Below are 13,027 nucleotides of genomic sequence, written 5' to 3'. Positions count from 1 at the left end.
AGATAAATCCAAAAGATCAAGGCCCGAAGCAGCTGATGGCGGTGAGTCTACGTAATGGCAGAGATTTAGATGTAGAGCAAGAGAGAGCTCGAGAAACTAGAAAAGCTGAGACACTCATACCAGTGCCCATTGAGCTGGATGAGTTAACGAAACTGACAGAGGTGACAGTCCAGCCCGCCCAGGAAGAAAATAACATTCAGATTGAGACCGAGAAAGAAGCTGAGACAGCCCAGGAACCAGTAGTTGAGGTGGCAGCTGATAGAGATCAATCCCAAATGATTGGGAAGAAGAGACCTCTTGCACCCTTCCCTCAGAGGCTGGCTAAGTACCAAAAGGAGGAGCAATACAAGAAGTTCTTGGAGATGCTGAAACAAATCTAGGTAAATATTCCATTGATTGATGCTTTGAAAGAGATGCCTGGGTATGCAAAAATGATGAAGGACTTAATGTCCCGAAAATTTGATTTCCAAGACTTGGCCACAGTTACTCTTACTCAGACCTATAGTACAGTGGTGACTAGACCAATTGCGGAAAAGCTGTCTATCCCAGGGAGCTTTACAATTCCATGAACTATTGGTAATTTTGCTTTTTCTAAGGCACTGTGTGATCTAGGGGCCAGTATTAATCTTATGCCCCTGGAGATTTATAAGAGGCTGGGTATTGGAAGAGCTAGACCCACCTCTATGTTATTGCAGCTGGCTGACAGGACTGTAAAGCAACCCTCAGGTATCCTAGATGATGTGTTGATTCAGGTAGGGAAATTTGTGTTCCCTGCAGATTTTGTGATCTTAGACTGCAAAGTAGATGAAGAGATTCCCATAATTTTGGGAAGGTCGTTCTTGGCCACTAGGAGAGCTCTCATTGATTGTAGACTGGGGAGCTCAAGATGAGATTAAACGACGAAGATATAACATTCAATGTGCAGAAATCTATGAGGCGACCAAGTGAATTCGCCAATTGCTCTCTTATTGATGTCGTGGATGTAATCGTAGAGAGTAATGATGAGATGCTGACTATTGAGGAACCTCTTGCGGCATGTCTGATGAATTAAGATGAGGTAAATGGAGAAGAACTGGCAGAATGGGTGATGGCATTAGAGGGTAGAGGGTTCTGGGATAGAACTCTTGAATTTGAGCCCTTGCACTTGGAAAATAGAGAAACTCCTCCAGCCAAGCCATCCATCGAAGAACCACCAAAGCTAAATACCCATACTATTGAACTAGAGCTCCCCTCTACGAGATGAACTCAACAGAGAAGAGGGGAGGAGCGCATATTTCTTTTATATTAAAAGAAAGTAAGCTTTTTTAGTTTCCTTGCAGCCAGTTACACCACTGCCCGCCTATCTCAAGTATGAGTTCCTTGGACCTGACTCCACATTACCTGTTATTATCTCATCTAGTTTGTTAGATGTGCAGGCACAACAACTCTTGCAGGTACTCAAGGAGTGTAAGACTGCTATTGGGTGGACCATGGCAGACATTAAGGGGATCATCCTCGCCTATTGTATGTACAAAATTCTGTTGGAAGAGGGACACAAACCTTCCAGGGAACAACAAAGAAGGTTGAACCCCAACATGAAGGAAGTGGTGAAGAAAGAAGTGATAAAGTGGTTAGATGTGAGAATCATTTTCCAAATATTTGACAGCAGCTGGGTTAGCCCGGTTCAATGTGTACCTAAAAAGGGGGGCATGACAGTAGTTAAAAATAATAACAATGAACTGATCTCTACGAGAACCGTCACGGGCTGGAGAATTTGCATGGATTACAGAAAGATAAATCTAGCCACCCGGAAAGACCACTTCCCACTTTCCTTCATTGATCAGATGTTAGACAGATTTGTAGGGAGGTCGTATTTCTGTTTTCTGGATGGATACTCAGGGTACAATCAGATCTCTATTGCACCAGAGGACAGAGAGAAGACCTCCTTCACTTGCCCGTATGACATTTATGACTTTCGGAGGATGCCCTTTAGCCTATGCAACGCACCCACCACATTCCAAAGGTGCATGATAGCCATATTCACTGACATGGTGGAGCACATAATAGAGGTATTCATGGATGATTTCTCAGTGGTGGGGAACTCATTTGATGAGTGTCTTATAAATCTGACTCGTGTGCTGAGATGGTGTATTGAGACTAACCTGGTTCTTAATTGGGAGAAGTGCCATTTCATGGTACAAGAGGGCATAGTCCTGGGGCACCGGGTGTCAAGCAAAGGAATTGAGGTGGATCGTGCTAAAGTGGATGTGATAGCAAAGCTGGCCCCTCCAACTTCAATCAAGGCAATCAAGAGCTTTCTCGGGCATGCCGGTTTCTACCAGAGATTTATAAGAGACTTCTCAAAAATTGCTAACCCTCTTTGTAAGTTGTTAGAAAAAGATCACTCTTTCTTGTTTACTGATGACTGCAGGGTAGCATTCGAGGAGCTGAAAAAGAGGCTAGTCACAGCACCTATCATTGTTGCCCCTGACTGGGAGCAACCATTCGAACTCATGTGTGATTCCAGTAACTATGCAGTGGGGGTAGTGTTGGGACAGGGGAAAGACAAGCGGATGCATCCAGTCTACTATGCTAGTAGAATGCTGAGTGGAGCCCAGCTGAATTGCACTGTGACTGAGAAGGAGATGTTGGCTGTGGTGTTTGCTTTCGACAAGTTCAGATCATACCTGAGTGGATCTAAGGTAATTGTATACACTGATCATACAACTCTCAGGTACTTGATTGAGAAGAAGGAGTCTAAGCCACACCTGATTCGTTGGGTGCTACTATTGTAAGAATTCGACCTCGAAATTCATGACCGTAAGGGCACAAAAAATCAAGTCGCTGATCATGTATCTCGACTTGAAGGAGCTGAAAACTCAGTCAAGGTTGAAGATATTTTGGAAACCTTTCCAGACGAGCAGCTGCTCGCTACTAGTCTTGAGGAAGTTCCATGGTATGCAGATTATGCAAATTACCTAGCCAGCGGTATAGTTCCCTATGACCTTTTATCTGTACAAAAGAAAAAAATTTATTGTGACTGTCACATGTATTATTGGGATGAGCCCTATCTGTTTAGAATATGTGTCGACAATATGATCCGGAGGTGTGTCCCCGAGATAGAACAATCTTCTGTTTTGTAGGATTGACATGCATCGGCATATGGAGGACATTTTGGAGGGATCAGGACAGCTGCGAAACTGCTAGAGGCCGAATTCTTTGGCCAATAGTGTTTAAAGATGCGCACCAATAGGTGAAGGGCTGCAATGAATGACAACGGACCGGGAACATTTCCCGTCGCCATGAGATGCCCATGAACCCGATTCAAGAGGTGGAAGTGTTTGATGTCTGGGGGATTGACTTCATGAGTCCTTTCGTCAGCTCCTTTGGCAATAAGTACATACTTGTTGTTGTGGATTACGTGTCCAAATGGGTAGAAGCTGCAGCGTTGCCCACTAATGATGCAAGAGTGGTGGTGGGATTTTTGAAGAAGAACATATTCACCCACTTTGGGACACCAAGAGCGATCATTAGTGACGGAGGCACACACTTCTGTAATAGAGCTTTCGAGAAGTTGCTCGCAAAGTATGATGTAAGCCACAAAGTGGCTATCCCATATTATCCCCAGACTAGTGGGCAGGTTGAAATGTCAAACAGAGAGATCAAGAGTGTGCTAACCAAGACTGTGAACGCCACAAGAACTAATTGGGCGAAAAAGCTAGATGATGCACTCTGCGCGTAACCGCTTTTAAAACACCAATTGGTGTATATCTCCATATAAGTTGGTATTTGGGAAGGCCTGCTACTTGCCAGTGGAACTTGAACATAAAGCTTGGTGGGCACTGAAATAGCTGAACCTTGACATTGAAGTTGTGGGCACAACGAGGATCACTGAATTGCATAAGCTCGACGAGTTCCGACATCTTGCTTTTGAGAGCACAAGGTTGTACAAGGAAAGAATGAAGCGGTTGCACGACCAGAACATTGTTGAGCGATATTTCAAACTCGGGGACATGGTACTGCTCTATAATTCAAGATTACGGCTATTCCCAGGTAAGCTTAAGTCACGATCGTCTGGGCCATTTCGAGTGGTTGAAGTATTCCCTTCAGGTGCTGTAGAGATTGCCTTAGAGAAAGACTCTCACACATTTAGAGTCAGTGGGCAGAGATTGAAGTTATACATAGGCATAAAGGAACCAAAGGAAGTGTCAGAGGTCCACCTAACGGAACCTCAGAGGTCGAGCGAGCCTTAAATGCGCTTGTTTGCGTCGTGCCATGACAATAACTAAGGCGCTGGTTGGAGGCAACCAAACGATAATAGTAGTTGTTAATTGTGAGTTTTAGGAAGTGCTAACCAATGCAGGTGACAATTGGCGGGTGATAAAGCCATCGGAAGTGGTAAGAACAGGTGGAAAATGTGAAAAATTTCCGCCCAGAAGTGCGCCCGCGCTACAGGCCGCGCTATTTGGGCAAACATTCTGCTTTGCCCGCGCTCGTGAATGCGCTACTAGTCGTGCTACTAGCACGATTGTGATAGTGGATGCGCTAATGGGCAAACATTCTGCCTGGCCCGCACTCGTGAACGCGCTCCTGGCCGCGCTACTAGCACGATCGCTAGTGGCCGCGCTAGTTCCGACGATTTTTTGTGTTATATTTTCTGTGTTGTTCTAATTTTATTTTTTTATTAGTTGTAATAACCCCCCCCCCCCCCCACCTCCTTTAATCCCCAACCCCACGCCCCACTCCCAATCCCCATGCCCCAATTCCAAACACAAGAGAAAGAGAAACAAAACCCTCCCCAAATCCTCTTCTTCATCAAATCCCTTTCACCTTCAACTCCCCTCTTCCACAAATTTTCATCTTTATTTTCAATTGGCCCCAAGTCTCCAAACACATTCTCCTCCACCTTTCTTCTATGTTCCCCACCTTCTATCACTACGGGTATGCATTTTAGGGACCATTTTTTTTCTTTTGTTCCTTTTATTTTTGATTTTCGTTTTTATTTTTGTTATTGTTGCTCTTGCCTTTCTTTAGTCGAAATTTGTAGTATATGTTGTAGTAACTATGGATGGAATGGTTGGTGGAGTTAGAGAATGATTTAGTTGTTCTTGTGGCTACATTGTGGTGGTTTTTGATGTTGTCAAATGCTTCAAAAGGGTTGTGAGTGCCTAATTCATCAAAGATACGTTCGTTATGGTAAGAGCCTAAAGGTATCCCCAGCAGAGTCGCCATGCTGTCGTGCCCCCTTTTTTCCTCCACGGAGAAAAATCCGGGTTCCGATGTTCATGGTGGTAATAACTCATTCCCTTTTGAGATTTGGGTATTTGAAGAGTCGCCACCTAACAGATTATGGTGTGTTAGGTCACCTAGAGCGATTAACTCTTAGACTAGTTTGCATTACCGGAGATCTAGGGTAAGGGCTCGAAATAACCTTGAGGGGAAGGTGTTAGGCACCCCTCACGGTCCACAATGGTGGGTCCCGGCCAAACGTAAACTATGTGAATTAATCCTTTTAAAAATAAATAGTTTTAACACATATAATTGCAAATAAAATCATGTTGGACATTGCATGACCCAAATAATAAAACAAAGAATTTGAACAAGTTGCATATAAAAAGTAAAGTTTAAACATCGGGAATTGGGAAAAGGGGTCCTAGGTTGGTTAGCCTACAGGATCACCCCACACAATGCCCGGTAAAAACTCCTTAATGAGGGGCTACACGTGAGATTAGCGCTTAGTCATCATATCCTTACTACCCAATTCCCCCCCCTGGTCATAGCCTAAAGCGTCCTAATAACCTAAAAAATGTCTTATGCATGCACTACCCATCCCTTCCTCGTGGCCCTGGAGGTATTTTAGGACCTCTACGTTTGGACAGTTCTAGACCTTCCTAAGGTTTTAAAGGATAAAAGTCTAGGCGTCAATCAAAAACAGTTAGAACTAGATCTAAAGGGAACAAGTTAAAGGCCCACAGTTACCTCCACAAATATAACAAGTAAATGCACGTCTTCAAACAACAGTTAGGTATTTAAGAGAAAATCCTAGAACATGATATCTAGGTGAGCATGGATTATGCAGTATTGACTTAGGACAAAGTGTCAAAATCCTATTTAGCTTGCCTACTGATTTAAACATGTTAAATCTAGACAGTTTTAAATAACATAGCACAGTTTCAGAGTTGCGGAATTTAAATCGCCCTATAGGCTTGCCTAAACGTATAACAGTGATGTCCTAAGAGCATGATATCTACATTGATGCAATAAAACATCGAACAGTTTTAATCGGATACTTGAGGTCCTATAGACATGTTTTCTAGCGGTAGTAAATTAAGGCAGTGTTTGAAACTCATTAAAGAAGCGGAAAATTGATTAAACCCGTTAAAAGGAACTAACATGGATTAAACTGATTTGTTCAACTAACTAATTTTTAGTTTTATAGGCAGCATTTCCGATTTTAATTCCTATAGGCAAGGTATCTAATTGTTAAGAGCCGATTATGGAACTTATAGACATGATTTCTAGTGAAAACAAATGTAAATACCCGTTGTAATAGAAACTGAACTTGATATCTTTACATTCTATAGGCATGATATCTAATTATAAAGCCATTTAGGTCCTATAGGCATGATTACTAATTTTAAAGTTGATTTTAACCCTATAGACATGATTTCTATTATTGGAACCATTTCAATCCTATAGGCATGGTTTCTAGTATGGTGAAGCAAACATAGCAAGTGCATTAACACAATCCTATAGGCATGGTATCTACCCGAGTTAACCAACAGTATATGTAACGACCCACCCTTTTTCCACTAATCACCCCAATGTTGTTTACAAATAATTATTACAGGCCAGCTGAATGAATTATATAAATAAAGAAAAAGAAGAAGTTAGTTATAGGGAGCCTGAAGCAGTCCCAAATGACTTCCAAAGCCTCCAATAGCCTCAAATGCCCAAGGTTCCATAGACAGTATCTCGTCTAGGTGTGTCAGAGTTCCCTAAGGACCTGAAGGATCCCGGGCAGTGCTCACATCTAGACTTTTTCTCAACAATAACTGATTTAAGTGCAGTGTGGAAAGGCCAGACATGCCAGAGTTTAGAGAAACCTCAAGGATCTCAAGGCAGTACATATGCCAGAGGGGCAGAACCTAACATCCTAGGAGTAGTGTGAGAGTGCTTGACATAGTTTTGTTTTGAAAATAATACAGAGATGACTTCAGAAGTAGGAATGTTTTTTTCAGAAACAGGGAATAACTTAGTGGTAGAAGATAGTTTGAGAAGAGTGTAAAACAACAGACAATCAATTGGTCATAAGAAATATCCAGATTCAGAACACTCCACCAATAGATCTTTACACAAAGATGGAGGGATTATGGCACACAAGAATCACATTAGGGGACATGGATAGGGATAGTAGAGACATGTAGTCACAAACTGCATACAACAATTAGGATCTTGGAGACTTAGTAAATAGTTTAGAACATAAGTAATAGTTTGCTTGTCTTAAATAGGTTTTAAACATATAATATAGACATGCTAAGTAAAGAAGTAAGCTGATTGCAATGCATTGAAAGGATAGAAATTTAGACATGCTAGGCAAACAAGTGAGCAAGAAAGGGTGCACAACTAAAGCATACATTGAACAGGCAAACTTTGAACATACTGATCAAAGAAGTAGGCAAGGATACAAGTTGACCCTATAACTGATGGACTAATGCAAGAATGAAAAGCACATAGGGTTTGGATTCCAAAACTTAATTAGAGACATACCAGTTAAGGAGAGCAAGACACAAAGTATAGAGCAATGTAGTGCAACAACTAGTCTTGGCTTACAGCCGACTAGTTCAATGGAAGTAGCAAGTGACAGAAAGAGCAGAAAGCTTTAAGTATAAAAGAGAGTTTTGAACTAGTGTTCCTTGTCATGGTTGTTGTCCAGAACTTAAAAGAAGAGGGGGTTTATATGGGAATCAAAAACCTAACAAACAAGGTAATAAATCAATTAAGTAGTAAATCAGGGAAACCGCACGTAAATCAGCAAGATTTTCCCTTAATCAAGGGACAGCTCAACCAACGGTAAAACATACTCAGTATTTAAGGAAAAGAATAAAGTAAAGCTTAGGTATAGAACATGCAACTAAGGGTAAATGCACAGTAGTTTAATTAAGGAAATAAATCAATAACCATTAATAAAATGCAAACAAGGCAAGGAAAAACAATTAAGGCAGGTAAATTCAATAAAATTGAGTAAATAAGTAAGGATCAAACGTTAGATGGAAAGGGGTCAAATTAAACCAGAAAATAAGGGATTCAAAGGGTATAGGAAGTCATGAAGGAAGCAACATGTTTAGCATATAAAATGAGGTAGAGCATGAATAGTCAGGATTTCACACAGCTTTAACAAAACCCATGGTTAAACGACACTGATCCAAAGAGAAGCATACAAGTTTTGCATGAATGGTTAGTACAAACACAAATTCATAATATCAGTGAAAGGTTGAACTAAGAAACTTCAGTAGAAGCATACTAGGACAAATAAATCATAAGAAGTCACAAGAACCCAAGGCAAGAACACAGTCAGAGGTACCAACATCCAAAACCAAACATAGAACCCCAAAAAATTAAGGTTTTCTGTACAAACGGGCTAGGGTTGCAGCAGGTTCATAAAATTAGTCAAAATGTATGAGAATCAGAAATTTAAACACGAAGAGTCATTAAACAAAGTTTTAAAAGAAATTCCTGAAACCCTATTTATAGAAAAAGATGAAAAATCACTTGAAATCATACGATTCTTGTAAAGAATCTCAAGGCTATTGTAAAACACACAAGAAACAAACTCAAATCATCTTAGATCTATACAGAACTAGGAGGTTTGGAAAATATATTAGGGTTTCGAAGAGAACCATACAGAGATGAAGAAACATACTAAAAACCCTTAGATCGTAGCTAATATAGAACGATTTCACTCGAAATCACACTGGAGTGGCCATGAACAGGCGAGAGATGAACCATAGAGGCAAGTCGACATGGCCCTGGTCCCTTGGGGGCCTTACAGATGGCAAGAATGACATGAGAGAAACCATTGGAGGCCTGAGAAATGGTGAGAGGTCACCGGAGATGGCCATTGATGGGGTCGGCATTTGAAGATTAGGGTTTAGGTTGAGAGTGTTTGAGAGCAAAGAGGATTTTTGGGCGGCGGGGTTGGTTGTGAAATGAATTAGGTTTGGGAGGGTATAGGTTAGTTTAATTAGGAAAGGGAAAACCTGGGTCGTTGATCAAAACGATCAACAACCAGGATTTGGCCGGGTATTGGGTCAGGTAGGTGTTCCTGAGTTGGGCTGGGTAATTTTAGGGTCCGGTTTGGGCTGAATTGGGATATAGGAGGGTTGGAATTGGGCTGGAATTGAAATGAAATTAGGCTAGATTTTAAATAGCCATTTTCAGTACTATATAATTTATAAACAATATTTCGTGTACTAAAATGATTAAAAATAGTTGTTTAACATTTTAAAAATATAAAAAACCAAAAGTATGTATTTATAACGTAATTATGCATTAATATGGCTAAAATTGCAAATATAAGCAAATTAACTAAAAAATATAAATGCAATTATAGAAAATGTACTAAAAATATTTGAGCAGTATTTTGGCATAAATATAGAATTTAGATGGCTAAATTACCACAAAAATAATTTGAAGGATAATTATTGGAAATTTTATGAGTAAAAAGGGAAGAAATAAATCAATTTGAAGTCTTTAAAATTATAGAAAAATTATAAAAATGCTTATGCATGCTTATATATGCATATATGCTATTTTGAAAGTGTATATATATGAATTAAAGTATATAGGAAAAAATTGGGTATCAACAAACAATGATATGATGTGTCAAATAACAATAATCGAGACTGAGATATGATATAATATGCATGAACAAGATTCAGTACAGAATATCAATGAAGCTAATGATATGACAGCAAGAATGACCTCTCGGGTCTCAACAGTATTGGCATGAAGCCTTAACATGATAATTAGCATAATTTGCAGCTCATTAACTTAATCATATAATTACAACACAGATATCAGCAAGAAAGAGTCACTAAGCGGAGCCATGGAATGACCCAGGCCGCAATTCTCACGGTGCACACCCACACGCCCGTCACTTGGCATTTGCGTCACCTCAATAGTAATCATAAAACACATAGTTCGGGGTTTCGAACACTCAGAACCAAGTTTGAAAGCGTTACTTACCTCAAGCCAAGCCAAACTCTACCCTGCGACGCCTTTGCCTCTCGATTCAGCCTCCAAATGCCCCAAATCTAACCAAAATCACAACCATAACGTTAATTATGCTAAGGGAAAAAATCCCACGCAAAAATAATTAAATTACATCAAGAATCCCGAAATTGGTCAAACCCGAACCCTAGGTCCACGCCTCCGAATCCGATAAAAATCACATCAATAGAATCCTTATCTTCCTACGAGTCTATATGATCAAGAACATCAAAATCAGACCTCAAATGGCCTCAAATCACCACTCAAAGCTCTCCAAAACTCAAACCCGAATCTCCCAATTTCTTCCTTAATTCCCCCATTAATTTCATGATTATATCATGGAATAATTGTCACAAACATAAGATACAAGGTTCAAGTAGCTTACCTCACTGAAAACACTTAAATTCCTCCTTGAAATCGAAGTCCCCAAGCTCTAACTTGGCCAAAAATGGTGGATAAAAGACTGAAATTCATGAAGTGAAGTTTATATAGCTCATGCCCAGCGATTTTCGCACCTGCGGTCAATTTCCCGCACCTTCGGGACCGCTTCTGCGCTCCATCGAACCACTTCTGTGTTTTCACTTAAACTCCCTTAACCGCATTTGCGACTACCTACCCGCAACTGAGGCCATGCAGGTGCATTCCTTCCTCCGCACTTGCGGCTCCTACCCTTTTCACTTGTGGCCGCATCTTTGGCTGCTTCCTCGCTCCTACGGATGTCGCACCTGCGGTCCCCTAACCGCAGGTGTGGTTATAACAGAACCAGCAACTTTAGCTGCATCTTCCAATTTCCAAACTTTTCGATAACCATCCAAAATCATCCCGAGGCCTCGGGACCTCATCCAAAAATAAGAACAAGTCACATATAGCTATTCAAACTTATTCCAACCTTCGGAACACTCAAAACAACATCGAAATGCCAAATCACCCTCGGATTCAAGCTTAAGGATTTTAAAACTTACGAATTCCGCAATCGATCCAAGTACCTATCAAACCTTATCCAAATGACCTAAAATTTTGTACATACGTCAAAAATGCACAAGGACCTACTCTAATTTTTGGAACTCCATTCCGACCCCGATATCAAATTTTCCACTACCAACCGGAAGACGCCAAAATTCCAATATTGCCAATTCCAGCCTAAATCTACCCCGGACCTCCAAAACACATTCTGATCACGCACTTAAGTTCCAAATCACCTAACGAAGCTATCTGAACCATAAAAACCAAATTCCGAGATCATTCACTCACAAGTCAACTTCTGGTTGACTTTTCTAACAAAATCGCCAACTCAGGTGACTAAGTGTCTCATAACACTCCAAAACTACTCCAAACCCGAGCCAACCAACACGATACGATGAAATGTAGCTGAACAAGACATAAAGAAGTAAAAATGGGGGAAACGAGGCTGAAATTCATAAAACGACCAGCCAGGTCGTTACAGATAACTTAGGCAGGAATGCAAATATTTGTTGCAGGCACTCTTGGTCATTATCTTATCATCTTCATCATCAATACCTTTAAAGATGGGGTTTATAGGTGGCACGACCCAAAAACTGGCCCGGTCGTGATGACGCCTATCGTGGAACTAGGCCAGCCAACTTATTTCCAAATACTCCATAATTCATTAAAAACTTAAGAAAAATAATATTTTTAACAGAAATCCGATGAAAAGGTAAAAGTAGAAATCAGAACAAGCAGAAAGAAATATAAGCCCGACCTCGGGTGTCACTAAGTAATGAGCAAAAATACTACAACTGTTCGAAATAAACAAGAGTACATAGTCTGAGAATATCCAACAAATATACTAAGAGGAAGATAAGGAAGGAGAAGGCAGAACTGCGGTTGCCAGGCAGCTACCTCGCAATCTCCAAGGAAAAGTCTCCAACTGATATGATCAACAACCGCTACCGTGGCCTGAAACGCTTGGATCTGCACACAAGGTGCAGGAGGTAACGTGAGTACACCAACTTAGTAAGTAACAAGTCCAAACTATGGACTGACGGTAGAGACGAACCAAACCTCAACAGGTAGTAACATTTAATTGTACAGAAAAGTAGACATGGTTGGAGTTCAAGTATATTCTCAGTAGTAACTAAATACAGTATGAACAATACGGAGTATAAAGCTTAGGAACCTCTAAGTACTAATGCACATATAGCATGTTCAATATTCTGAATACCTACACTCACAAGTGCTCAACCACTCGGTACTGTATATGGCTATCCGGCCCAGGGAAGATCCATCCCGGAATATATACACATCACTTACCGCAGTCATTCAGTACCGAGGAAGGTCATTCCAGCCCTATATAGAAGATCCATCTCCAAGTATTATTACTTCAGACAAGATCCATGGCCAGGGAAAATCCATCCATCAATATCATTAACTGCGCTCACTGGGGGTGTAAACACTCCGGAGGGGCTTCTCTTAGCCCAAGCGCTATAAGAAGCTAACGAAGGCATGTTCAATATCTCGCTGCGGCGTGCAGCCCGATCCCCTACTATCACTCAATATCAGGTTCTCAACCTCACTCAATCATCACTCTCCATTCTCATACATACGGGCTAAAAATGTAATGATACTAGCCCGGACAATGATATGATATGTCAAATAACAATAATCAAGACTAAGGTATGATATAATATGCATGAACAGGACTGAGTAATGAATATCAATGAAGCTAATGATATAACAGCAAGAAACGACCTCTCGGGTCTTAACAATATTGGCGTGAATCCTTAACATGATAATTAACACGATTTATAGCTCATTA

Source organism: Nicotiana tabacum, chromosome 20, assembly GCF_000715075.1.
Source record: "Nicotiana tabacum cultivar K326 chromosome 20, ASM71507v2, whole genome shotgun sequence".
In the NCBI taxonomy this organism is placed as follows: Eukaryota; Viridiplantae; Streptophyta; class Magnoliopsida; order Solanales; family Solanaceae; genus Nicotiana; species Nicotiana tabacum.
The sequence above is the reverse complement of the archived record's forward strand: the minus strand, read 5'-3'. Positions refer to the sequence as shown.